At 40.7% G+C, this 14,351-nt stretch overlaps 1 protein-coding gene across 8 annotated transcripts in view; it reads left to right on the top strand.

Annotated features, from left to right (window-relative positions):
• The window catches only part of LOC310669042 (uncharacterized protein), a 143,241-nt gene extending 129,359 nt beyond the window's left edge, over positions 1 to 13,882 (top strand). For 4 of the 8 annotated variants that reach the window (XR_014506970.1, XR_014506973.1, XR_014506974.1 and 1 more), the window contains 2 exons: positions 9,870 to 9,978; positions 12,822 to 13,882. The gene's annotated coding sequence lies outside the window, so the exon portion shown is untranslated. Of the gene's footprint in view, positions 1 to 1,682; positions 5,530 to 7,112; positions 7,549 to 9,869; positions 9,979 to 12,821 lie in introns of those variants that run through there. The other 4 variants (XR_014506976.1, XR_014506977.1, XR_014506971.1 and 1 more) reach the window with 4 other exon arrangements.
• The last annotated feature ends 469 nt before the right edge of the window (positions 13,883 to 14,351 follow it).

The following is a 14,351-nucleotide window of genomic DNA, read 5'->3' as shown; positions in this document are numbered from 1 at the left end:
GACTAAACTAAAGCACAGTTTTAAATCCCTTGCCCCAAATCAATGTGATTGGAATGCCCTTGGGAAATAGTTCACTGTGATGAAAAGCTAAACCAGTCTTACAAGATGAAAGATCCCACCACCACTTTCCCTCTCAAGTTCTGGGTGTTTCCTCAGTTGGTTTGTTGAGTTTTGGAAAACAAAAACAAATGGTTGCACATTTTGTGGGCAGCTGAGGCTACAGAGCCACTCTGAAGTTAAGGGAGTCTTTGATCTGACTCAAGATAACTTGTCAACTGTGCGATCTGGCTCAGAATAGTCAGAACCTCTCCCCAAATCACTCCAATTTGTTTCATAATGTTAGGTATACACAGAGCTGCTGCATACCCCTCATATCTGTTTGCAGGATGCAATATGTGTCTACTAATATTATTATTATATCACAATGGCATTGTATGCATTCTTCAGCATGCAGAGGAATGACTGATATCACTGTCAGCTGACTGTGTTTTTACCTAAAACAAAAAATGCACTGTTTGTAGTCTGTTTTTATATGCAACTTAGGGGTTCTGTATTCATTGCTATCCCTTGGGGCTCAAGTGGCCTTGGTAGCATGGCTTCCATCAGCTTTGGCTGCTGGCCCAAAAGCATCCCTTTCTGGACAGAGATAGCCTAACTACTGTTATCTGTGCTCTGGTAACCTCTAGATTAGATTATTGCAATGCTATACACATTTCAATGTTATACATAAGACTGTCTCTGAAGACAGTTAAGAAACTTCGCCTAGTGCAGAATTTGATGGCCAGTTTACTCACTGTGGCACATAGGAGCCAACTCCTAGATGCCAAGGTCAGTCAATTATATGGGGCAGGGCTTACCTGCACGCGCGCGCGCGCACACACACACTTGAATATTTTATTCATGTTGGCTCCACTACTGAGTGTATAATGCCAATCCTAGCCTGACTGCACTGGCTGCCAATTAGTGTCTGGGCACAATTCAAAGTGCAGGTTTTGACCTATGAAGTGTTAAATGGCTCAGGACCACAATACCTGAAGGAGCACCTCTCCCCGAGTGAACCAATCCAGAACCTGCACTTATCATTTGAGTACCTCCATGAGACATCTACTGGGAAGAGTTGCTGTGCTCACTCGGCCTGGCCTCCTGAGCTGTTTTGTTTCTTTGAATAAAGCTCATTAACTTCACTGACACCGTCTGAGTTGTTTCCGACCTGCTCCAGGCACCCACCCTGACATTTATTCTCTACCCAGTTTTCCCTCTGGTCCCACCTACCACTGACACGTGTGGCCCTAAGAAGGTAGGCCAGAAAGGGATGGTCCTTTGGCTGAAAAATGTCCCTCACCCCTGCTGTAGTGGCAGCAACATTCACTAACCTATTGCTGAGTCTGGGTACCTCCTCTTCATGCAACAGCTGCAGAAGATATTTCCTCCTGATAGCATATAATAGTGCTGCATGCCATGTTCAGCATCATCGTTAACACCCAACACTGGGGTTTTCCAACTCAGTCGAGGGCTGGGCTTTTGAAAGGAAAATATTATGGCATCTATTACATGGATATGCCTTCACTATTACTTCCTAGTTAACCAGTGCATTTCATGCTTGAAATAATGCTTAAGAGCTTACGAAAAGAATTGATTCTCAAGCGCTTTAAATGTACCTCTGTGAGTCATCATTTTAAGGAACCCACTCTAACCAAAGTATCATCATGTCATGTTCCCACTTAAAAGGAAATACATTTAATAGGCTGCAAAGCTGAAGGAAACTTGTTTGTTTATTTTTTATTTTTCACAGCCAAAAGAAGTACATTTGTATTTTCCTGAATATTTTTAAAAACTTTTTTTTTTTATTTTCCCCCCCGGTTGTATGGAGAACAAACAGAAAATATAAAGTCGACATAAAACCACCACACGTCTGTAACAAAACAAGAGAGCAGAAACATTAGTACCCTATAGAAGGAAATCATACATCAGTGGGAGGCAAATATAAGTGCAAGTACAAAAACAAAGGCTGGACCTTAAAACAAGTCTGGGAGAACATGTGTTTGCATGGTAGCATCCTGATCCTGGGATTTATATGAAAGAGAAGACTGGGAGAATATGTGTTTGCATGGTAACAACCTGATCCTGGGATTTATTTGACGGTTCCTTACCAATCTCACACAAATACTTCTGACTATGGTTTTCTTTCACCTTCCACAAATACTCCACCCTGCCTCCTACAAACACAAGTGAAAGCTGTTAAAGACATATCTGCGTTGAGGTTTTGAAAGAATTTGGAAATAAAGTTGTTGCACTGGTTCTCCAAATGCCATAGAAGAGGATCAGGTCAGCCAAAAAGTCCACAAAACTGACTTTTCATTATGAAATTGAGGGCAGAAGTTTCTTTTCTTTTATGGGTTCTTGCACATTTTCTGGAATCCTGTCACAGCCTGTTTAGTGCTTTAAAACTTGAGAATTTTAGAACAGAGGTTCTCAATCATTTTAAGCCCAGGACCACATTTGGAAATCCAAGAAACAGTTGTGAAGACCATAGACTACTAATTTAACAGAAGGAAAATGGAAAGGTGGCTGTCTCAGGGCGCCCATGGGTGCCACATTGGAGACCCCAGCTTTAGAAGATGTTGGGCACTGATTTTAGCATTGCTCCATCTTCAGAAATGCAGGGTAAACAGCTTTCACAATTTCACTGGCATTCTGTGCAGTTTTGTAGTTTGCTTGAAGAATTGGCTGGGAAAAACCCCCGGAATCCCAGCCAGCAAATGCACTACAAGCAATTAAGAGGGTGTTTGTTTTAAGCCAGGATTTGGAATTGAAACTGTACTGCATTTCGTCTGTGGCTTCTCAAAATCCCCCACCCACTTCAAAGGACAGCATTTAACAGACAGTAAAGATGAAGGAAACTCAGAGGGCCTTTTTTTGAAAATGAAGTGGAAGCAGACAACTACTAGGCATGTCACCACTCCTTAAAAACCGGTGATGCCTGTAACTGGACAGAGACCATTCTAACATAAGTGATAATCACATGACTGTAGACTTCAGAGGATTTGCACATGTGAATGAGTCCCTGCAGATCAAAAAGCACAAGTAGAAACGGCATATTATTTTCAATACAGCATTTTTTCAGTATGAATTCAGCCACATTGTAAGCCCTTTATTTTTGCCACACACTCTCTCTTCAGATTTTCAAGACAGTGCAGGAAGCGATTGCCACTTCCTTCATGTTACCCCCATACTCATCGTGTTACCCTTGGCAATTGGACCTGTGTGAAGCCACCTCTTAAAACTCAATCCCATCCATGTTTACTTAGAAGTTCAACTCACTTCCTTGGACTTACTTAACATGTGCTTGGATCTGTAACCTTAGAAGGTTGATTTCTGACTTTATCATTCCTAGAAAACATCACTTTTGTCTTTCTGTTTTAGTTCTGATTTATCAAAGAGATCAATGGATTTAAAAAATCGGCACAAAGGGCTACTACATGCTTTTTATGCTTGTTCAGTTTTTAGCAATGTACTGTTGCAGTAGTCTTCCTAACCACAATAGCCTGGTGATTGTTTAATCAGACATCAACTGCAAATGAAACATAGAGGATGAATCAGGAAAGACAAGTATAAAAGAGACCCATCACTTTTCAGAATAGTTCTATGTATGTTTTCCTAAAACAAAAATTACATTTGAGCTGTTCTTAAAGGATTCGTGTTTTTATTTATTCCCAAGTGTAGCAGCACCCAGAGGTGAAAAGCTGGCTAATTGCAGATTCTGATGTGTCCTATAGTACTCTGAGACAAGTTCCCTTTGAATGAGGATTATAATATTTTTTCAGGTGGTAGCTTCCAGTGTCTTCTATGTAAACAGCTGATATAAACCAAACCAGATGTTGCCTTTCCTACATATTTTACAAAATTCACTGTAAACAATCAAATCAAGTGAACCGTGCTATTAAAAGAGATTCTCCTGTTCTGAGCTTTAAAGTGTTTCTGAGTAAGCAAGCACTAGATCCACTCATCTTTCAGCTTTACCCTTCATACAGCAGCTGTATCTTCTTGAAGGACCCAGCCGGAACCAAGCTAGGAGAGATTTCTCCATTTGGATGTTCCGGGTAAAACCTTGTACTGTATCTGGCAACTGAAAGAGTTTGCCTTGTTTATACAATATTTTTTTAATTTTTTTGCGCCAAATCAAGAGTTTATGAATGTATGCTTTTACTATAAATCTTCTGTTTCTGCCCTGGAAATTTATATTGCAACCAACATTTCTTAAAATGTAGTTTACCTAAGTCAAGCTGCACTCTTCTGCACCCTCAGAGTGGTTTGCTGTTTGTCCCATGCTTTCTAGGGACAGGTCCAAGTGGTTTTGCCTCCGTCCTGCCACTTTCACCTGGAAAACCCACTCTTTAGCACTAAATCAGAACAAACTGCAATCCAAAGAAAACCCAATTGTCACACTTTCTGATTCAGTGCTAAACAACGGGTTTTCCTGGGGGGGGAGGTAGTGAGACAAATGAAAGTGGGGATGAGCCCTAAGAGCCACTGTAATCAGTGTTGTTAATTCAGTGCATATAAGACTGGGGGGGGGGGGTGATGTGAAACACACACACTCATAGGAATAAATATTTGAACCCACACATAAAACCCTTACTGGGCTGGCTCATATGCATATATTATCATTACCTGGTTTATCAGCATTTGATGATCAGGAGCTGACTCTGCAAACTAACCCCAGTACAGCGTGTTATTAATTATTGTTGTTGTTTTTAGTAATATTTATTACTTAAAATTATACTTCCCTTCAAATGAAATAACAAGGATCACACACACACACACAAAATGTTGTTGCCATCCATCTGTCTTGAGAGACAGTAGAGTGCACCTTGGGGGTGAAGTCAAACTGCTGCGTTTGACTTTTTCTGCAACAAAATAGAAGTACAATAAAACTACAGTTAAACAACAGATGCTGCTTGAATGGCAACTAAGTTAAAAAGAAACCAACATGTTTCAGTGGACAGCATTTTTCTATGCTAAATATTAGGACTATAGCAGTGTTTCCCAAACTTGGGTTTCCAGCTGTGTGTAGACTACAACTCCCATCATCCCTAGCTAGCAGGACCAGTGGTCAGGGATGATGGGAGTCGTAGTCCAATAACAGCTGGAGACCCAGGTTGGGGAAACACTGACCCAAAGTATTTAGATTAACTGTGGGGGAAGGTTACATTAAAATAAGTCTAATGTCCGGTGTAAACAGGCTGTTGCCATTCTCATCTCAGGTGGTAGTAAGGTGTGCCTGTTTGAGGCTTCTGATGGAGCACAGCCAGTTGCAGAAGATGCAGGACACTCATATAGAGCTCCAAACAGTCCACATTCCAGATGTGGGTCTTTGTGGACTTTGCATTTGTGATGTAATCCAAAGAAGTGATGGTATGTTATTGGTGTACACATTCTATTCTGCCTTTCCTCTGCTGTTTTGCTCAGTAGCATAGAAGACAGTGTGGAGGAAGCTACTGCAAAGATAATATTTTTAACAATTTCCTGGTAAGTGGAACCTGTGCTTGTTGTCTCTGGCCTTTTGGCCACTTTGCACAGAAACAATGTTTGCTGTGGCTAAACTAGTGTAGGCTGCAGTTGGTGGCAGACCTTGAGGTCTCAAATTTCAGTGACACCCTATGTGATGCCAAAATTTGGCAACCCCCCCTTTCCCCGCCGCCGCCTCTTGCCTTCCATTCTGTGTAATAGTTGCAGCACCCCCAAGTCTCTGTACCCTGTGTGACTGAACCAGTTATGCTCCCGTAAATCCGCCTCTGCTGCAGTAAAATACTTAAAAGTGTAGGAATGAGACACATGTCTCCTAACGCGTAATGGATATGTGCCAGGGAGCCACAGTTCCCCAGCACATGCATCCTTCATATCACTAAGTGTTAGGATAAGTGGATCTCCTTTCCACATGTTATATTCATCATCATCATCATTTCAGCTTGTAAACCTCCTTGTGTATAGTAATATAAAAAGGTGGTATGCAAATTAAAAGTGAAATGAAATAGGAAACAACAGTGGAACACCAGACTAACTGCAATAAACATACTTGCCAAGTAAAGCAGGACACACACATACACAACTTAGAAATCTTCCCCGAATGGGCCCCTTTATTGTAAGCCGTGTAAAAACATGTACAGCACTGTTATCTGTACATAAAAATAGTTTACAGGTTGACACCCTTAACTGACTGGTTTCCATTCTGAAGGAATTACTGAGGGCATGAATTGTTTTTTGTAAGAGGTTGCTGGGGTAAACATGATGTCAGAATTACTTCTTCCTACTGAGCAAGAAGCAATGTATTCCAGCCCATATTTTGCTCTAAAGGGGGTGGGGGGTGGAAGATGTGTCATCCCTGGTAAGAATGACTCAAACAGATTTCACTGCTGAAATGTTCGATAGTAAATTAAGTGTGTCTTTTCCATGGCACACTGGTACTTTGAGATGCACTTGTAATTCTTTGTGTTCGAAACTGTTTGGTGTTTCTAACCCTATTCTGAAAGCCTTGTCCTAGTTGTGAAATAATCCTTCCATAAAATATAAGCTGCTTACTGATAATAGGTATGGTAGGTAAATTTGTTTCAGGCACTGTTTTATTGTCATTTGTTCAGCCAAACTGCTTTTCAGAAACCCATTATAAATAATGTTCATGCATTTAAATATGACTATTAAATTACTTTCAATTTAGAGCTCAGGAATGTGAGGGTGGGGTGGGTGGGTTTTTTGTTTTTTGTTTTGGTTGCAACAAAGAACAAAACATTTCCCCCCCCCCCCTTTGATGTGCAGTGCAACTATAATTTTAAATATAATACTTTGCATATCTAGAGCATTGTCTGTGTTGTCAGACAGCAATGAATTCAGTCATGGCATGTTGCTGTGCATATTTTAAGTTAAACTCTCTAGTATGTTCTCTGCAGTCCTTAATAAAACAAACAGATGCATTTGCTCCTTCCTCCAGCCCAAGCTTTGCTTTTAAACCAAATATTCTCATCCTCCTAGGAGGCCACCTTTTCAGTGATTAACTTTTTAGTACTTCATTAGAGACTCAAGAGTTCTTAACTAACAAGTGCCCTGGTGTTTTTCAGACCCTCCACTGCTCTCTACTTCAGATGTGGCCAGGAGGTGTGATGACCTTCCACAGTGGCCACAATGTTAGGAACAAAGACATCCCAGGAAAGAAAGAAGATTTGCTAGCTTTGTATAAGGGGGGGAAACCCATTTGAACTCTGCTCAGAAAGCATTTACAGAGGGTATCCAGGCTCCTGATTCTTCCTAAATGCCTGACTTTAGCATTTTTTTAGAGAGAGACACTGTCATGTTAATTAAGGCTAAAGACCAATCTGTTTTGGTTCTTCTCACCACAGTACTTCACTTCAGGAATCCCTTGATTAAAAATGGATCATTTGGATTCGCCTCATCAGTACAAATAATTTCTAGGAACATCAAACTGAAAATCACCCCGTTTCCTAAGGAAGCTTATAAATGCCGATTCCAGAATAATGTTCAAGGGCCTTTGGTGAGGTGGGTGTGAATTTTATGAAGTACAAAAGGACTTTGAGGGAGAGAATTCAGCCAACAAATGTTCTAGCACTGTCTGCAAAGGCCAATTCCTCAATTCCATCTCTTGGTCACATTAATTTTCTTGTGCGGAAGGTCATCAAGTTGAATGGAAAATGCAGGCAATGCTATCTGCATGGGCCACTGATCCATTTAGTGCATTCCCTACAATAATATATTTAACTAAACAGGTCCTTCTGTCTTCCTCCACCTGCCATAATGAGCTTTACTAGTTGATCCTCTTACTTCTATAAACTAGATCTTTATAGAAAATTGAAATTTGTCTACTTAAGGTAGGGATTTGGGGCTTATCCACACATACCTTTTGCCTTTTATTTCAAGGGTTTTTGTTTGCTTGCTTTGTCCCAAGCTTTCCCCACGAAAACCCGCTCTTTAATGCTGAATCACAGCAAATGTCAGTCTGGGTTTTCCACAGATTGCTGTTTGCTCCAATTGAGCCTTAAAGAGTGGGGTTTTGAAAGGAGAGCGCTGAGAAGAAGAATTTATTATTTATACCCTGCCCATCTTGCTAGGCTTCCCCAGCCACTCTGGGCAGCTTCCAACAAAATATTAAAAGTACATTAAAGGATCAGTCATTTAAAATTTCCCTAGACGGGGCTGCCTTCAGATGTCTTCTAAAAGTCAGATAGTTGTTTATTTCCTTAACATCTGATGGGAGGGCGTTCCACAGGGCAGGCGCCACTACTGAGAAGGCCCTCTGCCCTGATCCCTGTAACTTGGCTTCTCACAGTGAGGGAACCACCAGAAGGCCCTCGGAGCTGGACCTCAGTGTCCTGGACCTCAGTGTCCAGGCTGAACGATGGGGGTGGAGACGCTCCTTCAGTTATACTGGGCTGAGGCCATTTAGAGCTTTAAAGTTCAGCACCAACACTTTGAACTGTGCTCAGAAACGTACTGGAAGCCAGTGTTATGTGGTCTTGGCAGCTACTCCCAGTCACCAGTCTAGCTGCTGCATTCTAGATTAGTTGTAGTTTCTGGGTCACCTTCAAAGGGGGGTGCTTGGACATGAAGCCTCAAATCAGGGGCCGTGCCTGTGAAGAGTGGAGAAAAGGTAAGTGTGGATGAGCCCTTAGTATTTGTCTGTGCAAAACACAGTTATCTAAAAGCTGGAAATAATGGGCATGATTTTGAGCATATCTAAGTCCTGTTGGTCTAAGTGTGAATGTTACTTGTTCACAAAGGTTTTTTTCTACTGAATTCAATTGGACTTGGAAATGCTTACCTTTGGCTTCTTTCTCTGACATTTTTGTTGCATTTAAAATCTTTCAAGAGAAACACATTTATCATTGAACAGCCCATTTGGATGTTGTCATGTTACTTATTTTTTTACTACTGTCACTGATATGCTTAATTTTTAGCATATAGCACTCCACAGTAAATAAAATCAGAGGATTTTATCACCAATTTCTGCAGCGGGTAACACTCTTTTGTCCTAATTAACACCAGAAGGTTTGGTTGCAATTCTTTGCTATCAGCATAAGGTATGTTTCTTGCTGCCAGCTTAAAACACTTATTACTCATTCATGAGGGCTTCTGCAATCTCTGTACTACCCTAGATACCTTTTCCCACTCTAAAGACAGTGGGGTTTAGTTTACATTTTCCTTCATTGCTCTAATACATTTTGACATCCCAGATGTGGTGTATCATTAACACTGAATATACCCATGACAGATAACATAAAGCATTGTCATTCATAAAACATTATACTGTGGGAGTTATCCTTGAAACCCCTTACTTCTACTTTCCCCCTAATTTAAGGGTTTTCATTTTTTCTAGTTCATAAGTTTATTGTTCCAGCCAAAGGCCATGACAAACTTGCAGCGATCGTATTAATAAAATAATACAGAACATCCGCCCATGAAATAAGCCAACATCCGTTTCTTGTTTCTTTTGGGTGGGGTAGCATAAAGATATGAACAGCAAGTGATTGCCTACAAATCCACAGACCACTCGATCCAGGTTAACCCAGTTGAAGTCAAGAAGATTGCTTCAGGGAGAGTAAATTCATTAAGGATTGCAGCCAGTGAAGAGGCTGAGGGGTTTGAGTAATGTTTCGCAGCTAATGAAGATCAGATAGGAAGTACTGAGAGGAGAGTTTAATTGGTTATATTCTTCCTCAATCTTCTAATCCCAAATTTTTCAAGGCCGACAATGTTGCTGCTGTTCTCATTTTAAACATTTCAATATCCACCACCTTCATTGCTGATTTCCCTAGTCAAATTGAAGGGGGAACCCCCATAACTATGCATATTTTTCTTTTCAGAAAACCCTGGGAGTTTTTGCAGTATAGGCAATATAAAAGTGCCTCTAAATTCCTGGACTTTGACATGTGGAAAATATGGTGTCTTTGGAAACATTCAGACTGCTAACATGTTGAGATATCAGGAATGCTATTTCATTCCTGCTTTGGTCCCGGAAAGTCAAGACATAGAGGTCTTGTGTGAGAGAGTGGGAAGGATGTTCAGCCTGAATGCGATGAGGAAAATCAAACCCACATGAAACCTTTAAAAAGAAGGATTCAGACAACTAAGCCACTCTTGATGTGCATTGGAAGTTCCTTATTTTGTGGATTTGCCACAATTGGCTTCTGTGAGTGGTTATCCACATGCTTTACTAATTATCCCCAATCTGCTTGAAGGCACATTTATGAATGTCAATCATTTATTGTCAATTTATGTTCTCCAGGGGGTGAGTGGAATGGAAGCTGTTGATAGTGCAGAAACGTTTTAGACTTAATGCATTAGCATTTCCATGAGGATCATACCACACAGTGACTTGACAAGTCCATCTTCATCCTAAATAAACATAACCTTTTGCATCTCTTTTGCAAGCGACAGGAAAACTGAGCAATTTCCTTAAGGGGGCTTTAAATTCTTGGCACAATGCCAGCACCCTTGTTGCATTTTTGAAAGAATAAAATGTAACATTCGTTAAAAAAACAACTGATGGTTTTGTTTATTCGTTACTAAATTTGAAGGGGGGGGGGAGTCTTTGCTTAACCCACATTTGCAGAAACATCAGGAAGCATTTCAACAGCAATTCATATGCCCCCACATTTGAACGTTAGCTTATTCTACCCATGGTCTTACGATTTTATTTAAGATTCTAGAAGAGGGATTCAAGTTAGGTACTGGAGTAGGGGCAAGAATTGTTCCTTAACCTGAGGCCAATTTATGTTTCCTGCTGCAAAACAGGTTTCGTTCCTGATCAAATGCCATAAGCATACATGTCAAATTAAGATTTATTTATGTTTGCCCCAATACACATCACTTGGGGTACTGCAGCACACTGGTTCTTCCCTAGCCATTAACTAAGTGTTCATGAGAGCAGAGCCAGATTGGACCTATGGATTTCTACTTGCAGAACTCCACTCAGCATTCCTCTGTGGTCCACATTGGACGTGACACTAAATACATCCCTGGAAGTTGCATCCTTTTTTAGTTCTTTTATTCCTAATAGTTCATTCCAAATAGTGTGTATATGCACATAGGAGGTTAACACTTTCCTCACACACCACAGACCAGACCCCCCATCTAGCTGCTATTTGGCATAGAGAGATGCGTCCGTTGCTTAAAATGGGAATAATAATAATAATAATAATAATAATAATAATATACCGCTCTATACCCTGAGGTCTCAGATAATGGGTGCATCTATCCTGCAACAAATAGCAGCTGGGGTGGGTGGGTGCAATTATAATCAGAACCAGAGTTTCTGGGATGTGTGGACAGCCCCCACCCCTTTACATACTGTGGCTCTGGTCATGATTAGCCCTTGCAGTGGCTGTTTAGAGGAGAGGGAACTTCCAGTGAGGCATTCTAGTGCCATTTGTAGTTTGGTCTTTGAATGAGAGGGATACAAAGCAGCATAGAAATCTGTTCAAATCTCGTTGTGGAGAAGTTTAAAATATTGGTGGCATCATCATCATCATCATTTTTATCTGAAGATTTCAGGATGGTCCACTTCATAAAAATAAAAGATAAAAACCCAAAATACACAAACACAAGAGCAAAAACAAAAGGATATAGGATATTAATCAGCCAAAGGCTTGTTTGAAGAGGAACAATATCACCTGGTGCCTGAAGGTATAGAGACGTATTTCCACCATTAACCACCAGGCAAGAACAATCCTCTTCAATCTCTGATACAGAAAGTTTTAAGTAATATTTAGTTATTTATTTGAAATAATTTATAGCCCACATTTAACTGGTAATGATGCAAATTATGGTGACAACTTTGCATGGTGCTGTCTCTCTCTCTCTCCAAGCAAAAAAGGATATACAACATTTTGGTGCTATGAGCTCATCTTATATGGCTCTGTAAATGGGTCCTTGTGAATAGCAGCACCCTGCCTTAGTGGATGGGAGCTGATGCAGTTGAAGATCGTACCAAGTTGCTATTTCATTTGCGAGTATAGAGAGCTGGCTGGGTCTTGTAGATTCTGTGCCATAAATTATATATTCCCCCAATGAAGCACCTTAAACTCAATGAGCAGAAAATCTAGATTACGTAACCAGAATGCATTACAGAAATTATAAAAATTATGCACATTAAACTGACATGCATACAGCAGTAGCATTAGGATTCCTGGTAGTTGTATTATTTGCGGGGCCTGCGGTAGGCAGCTTGTGGAGAGAACTGGGGCAATGGCGGCTTTGGCAGTGGGAGAGAGCACATACTCTATGCCAGCAGTCAGTCAGCTTCATGCTACTCAACATTTTGTCCCCAGTGAAATCATTCTCTGAAGTATCAGAAAATTGGGGAGGGGGAGGAGATCCCATATAATATGGGCTGAGGGAACCTCTAGTACTTCATGACTGAAATACTTGAATAAAAACCACAAGATTTAACAAACTTGTAGATAAGACATGCAGAACTGGTTTTGGGTTTATGGGATTTCTTTGCATTAGACAAGTTCTGAGATGCTCTGCAAACCATTTCCTCCTAGTTCAGATATTGCTGTGCTTGTGAATAGTGGAAGACATTCTAACATGCGTTTTATACCATGAATCCAAATATTATTATGCATGTTTGATTTTCTTAAGGTGTATCTTTACAAGACGTCTCAACTTATGCATTATTTCTTATACATTGATTAGTTTGTGTATGGTACATATGTATTTCAGATTGAATGTTTTTTCTGACAAAGTGAATTAGGTGGTGTTTACCCTACTTACACTAGTGAGGTGTATCTATATTTAATTACCCTTTTCAGTTTTCTACTCTGCTCTTCTCCTTCATGGATCACTGCCTTGTCGTGGCTAAGGGGCCACCCAAGATAGCCATAGTGGAGAGTTTTGACTAAACGTGATCCACCTGGAGCAGGAACCGGCAAGCCACTCCGGTATCCCTGCCAAGAAAACTCCATGGACGAAAACTACAGGCATATAAAAGTTATGACGCTGGAAGGTGAGCCCCTCAGGTTGGAAGGCATCCAACATGCTACTGAGGAAGAGTACAAGTACAAGTAGATTCAGAGCTGGGCTGGGCCAAAGCCGAAAGGTCGCTCAGCTTGATCGCTAAAGAATTGATGCTTTTGAATTATGGTGCTGGAGGAGACTCTTGAGACTCCCATGGACTGCAAGAAGATCAAACCTATCCATTCTAAGGAAATCAGCCCTGAGTGCTCACTTGAAGGACAGATCCTGAAGCTGAGGCTCCAATACTTTGGCCACCTCATGAGAAGAGAAGACTCCCTGGAAAAGACCCTGATGTTGGGAAAGATGGAGGGCACAAGGAGAAGGGGACGACAGAGGACGAGATGGTTGGACAGTGTTCTCGAAGCTACAAACATGAGTCTGACCAAACTGCGGGAGGCAGTGAAAGACAGGAGTGCCTGGTGTGCTTTGGTCCATGGGGTCACGACTAAATGACTAAACAACTACACTCTGCTCTTAATTCTACTGATGGTGTTTTCCTTACCTTTATTTTCTTGTGGACTTGGTAAGAAAGGCTGTGCACACACTAACCTGTTTAAAGCATAAAAGCAGAGTTTTTCCAAGTCAAAAATCATTCATGCTCATCCTCAGCATGCTACATAAGGATGGATGTGGTTATTTGATGCATATTTGAAAACTCTCCCCTTAATTACATTATCCACACCTTTTCTTCTCTACACATATTCCAACTGAATTAGGAGAATCTTGGTAAATGCCCATATACAATATCATTGGGCAGGTGTAGATACACCTGTTGCAGATGTTAATACTGTGCAGCTTGAAGCAACTGGATGTATACAAACTGACTCCTTTTGAATAAAACATTAGATATTCAAAACTTTATTTGCAGAACTTTCTTCAAAACAGAACAAAAACTTCAAAGATACACCCAAATAATTCCATACAATATCTTGTACATGTCCAGCACAGGCTCTGCATCTTACAAATAAAATAACATAATCAGAGCTGACAAAACATCTCTCTCTCTCACACACAGACTCAGGCTTCATTAGCCTGTATGCCATCTCCAACACTATGTAGCTCCTGGAGAGCTTCATTATCACATCTTACTTCCACTCTGGCTTGGAACAAAAGACTAAAGGCAGATCCCTTTTGAAATGGCCAATTCGCAATTCAATAACCTCCCGTGTGATCTAAAGTTAAACACCTCATCAGAGCTAACAGAGAACAGTAACTGTTACAGTAGTTGTCAACCTATCTAGGAGTTCAGAGAGCTTAATATAGCCCCATGGGAAATCCCCATCTTAAAGCCTTCAGTAGGACACATTTACTGTAGCCATTCTTCA

The sequence above is a fragment of the Podarcis tiliguerta genome (genome assembly GCF_965153285.1).
Source record: "Podarcis tiliguerta genome assembly, chromosome: Z".
Lineage (NCBI taxonomy): Eukaryota > Metazoa > Chordata > Lepidosauria > Squamata > Lacertidae > Podarcis > Podarcis tiliguerta.
This window is presented reverse-complemented; position numbering and strand designations above follow the sequence as displayed.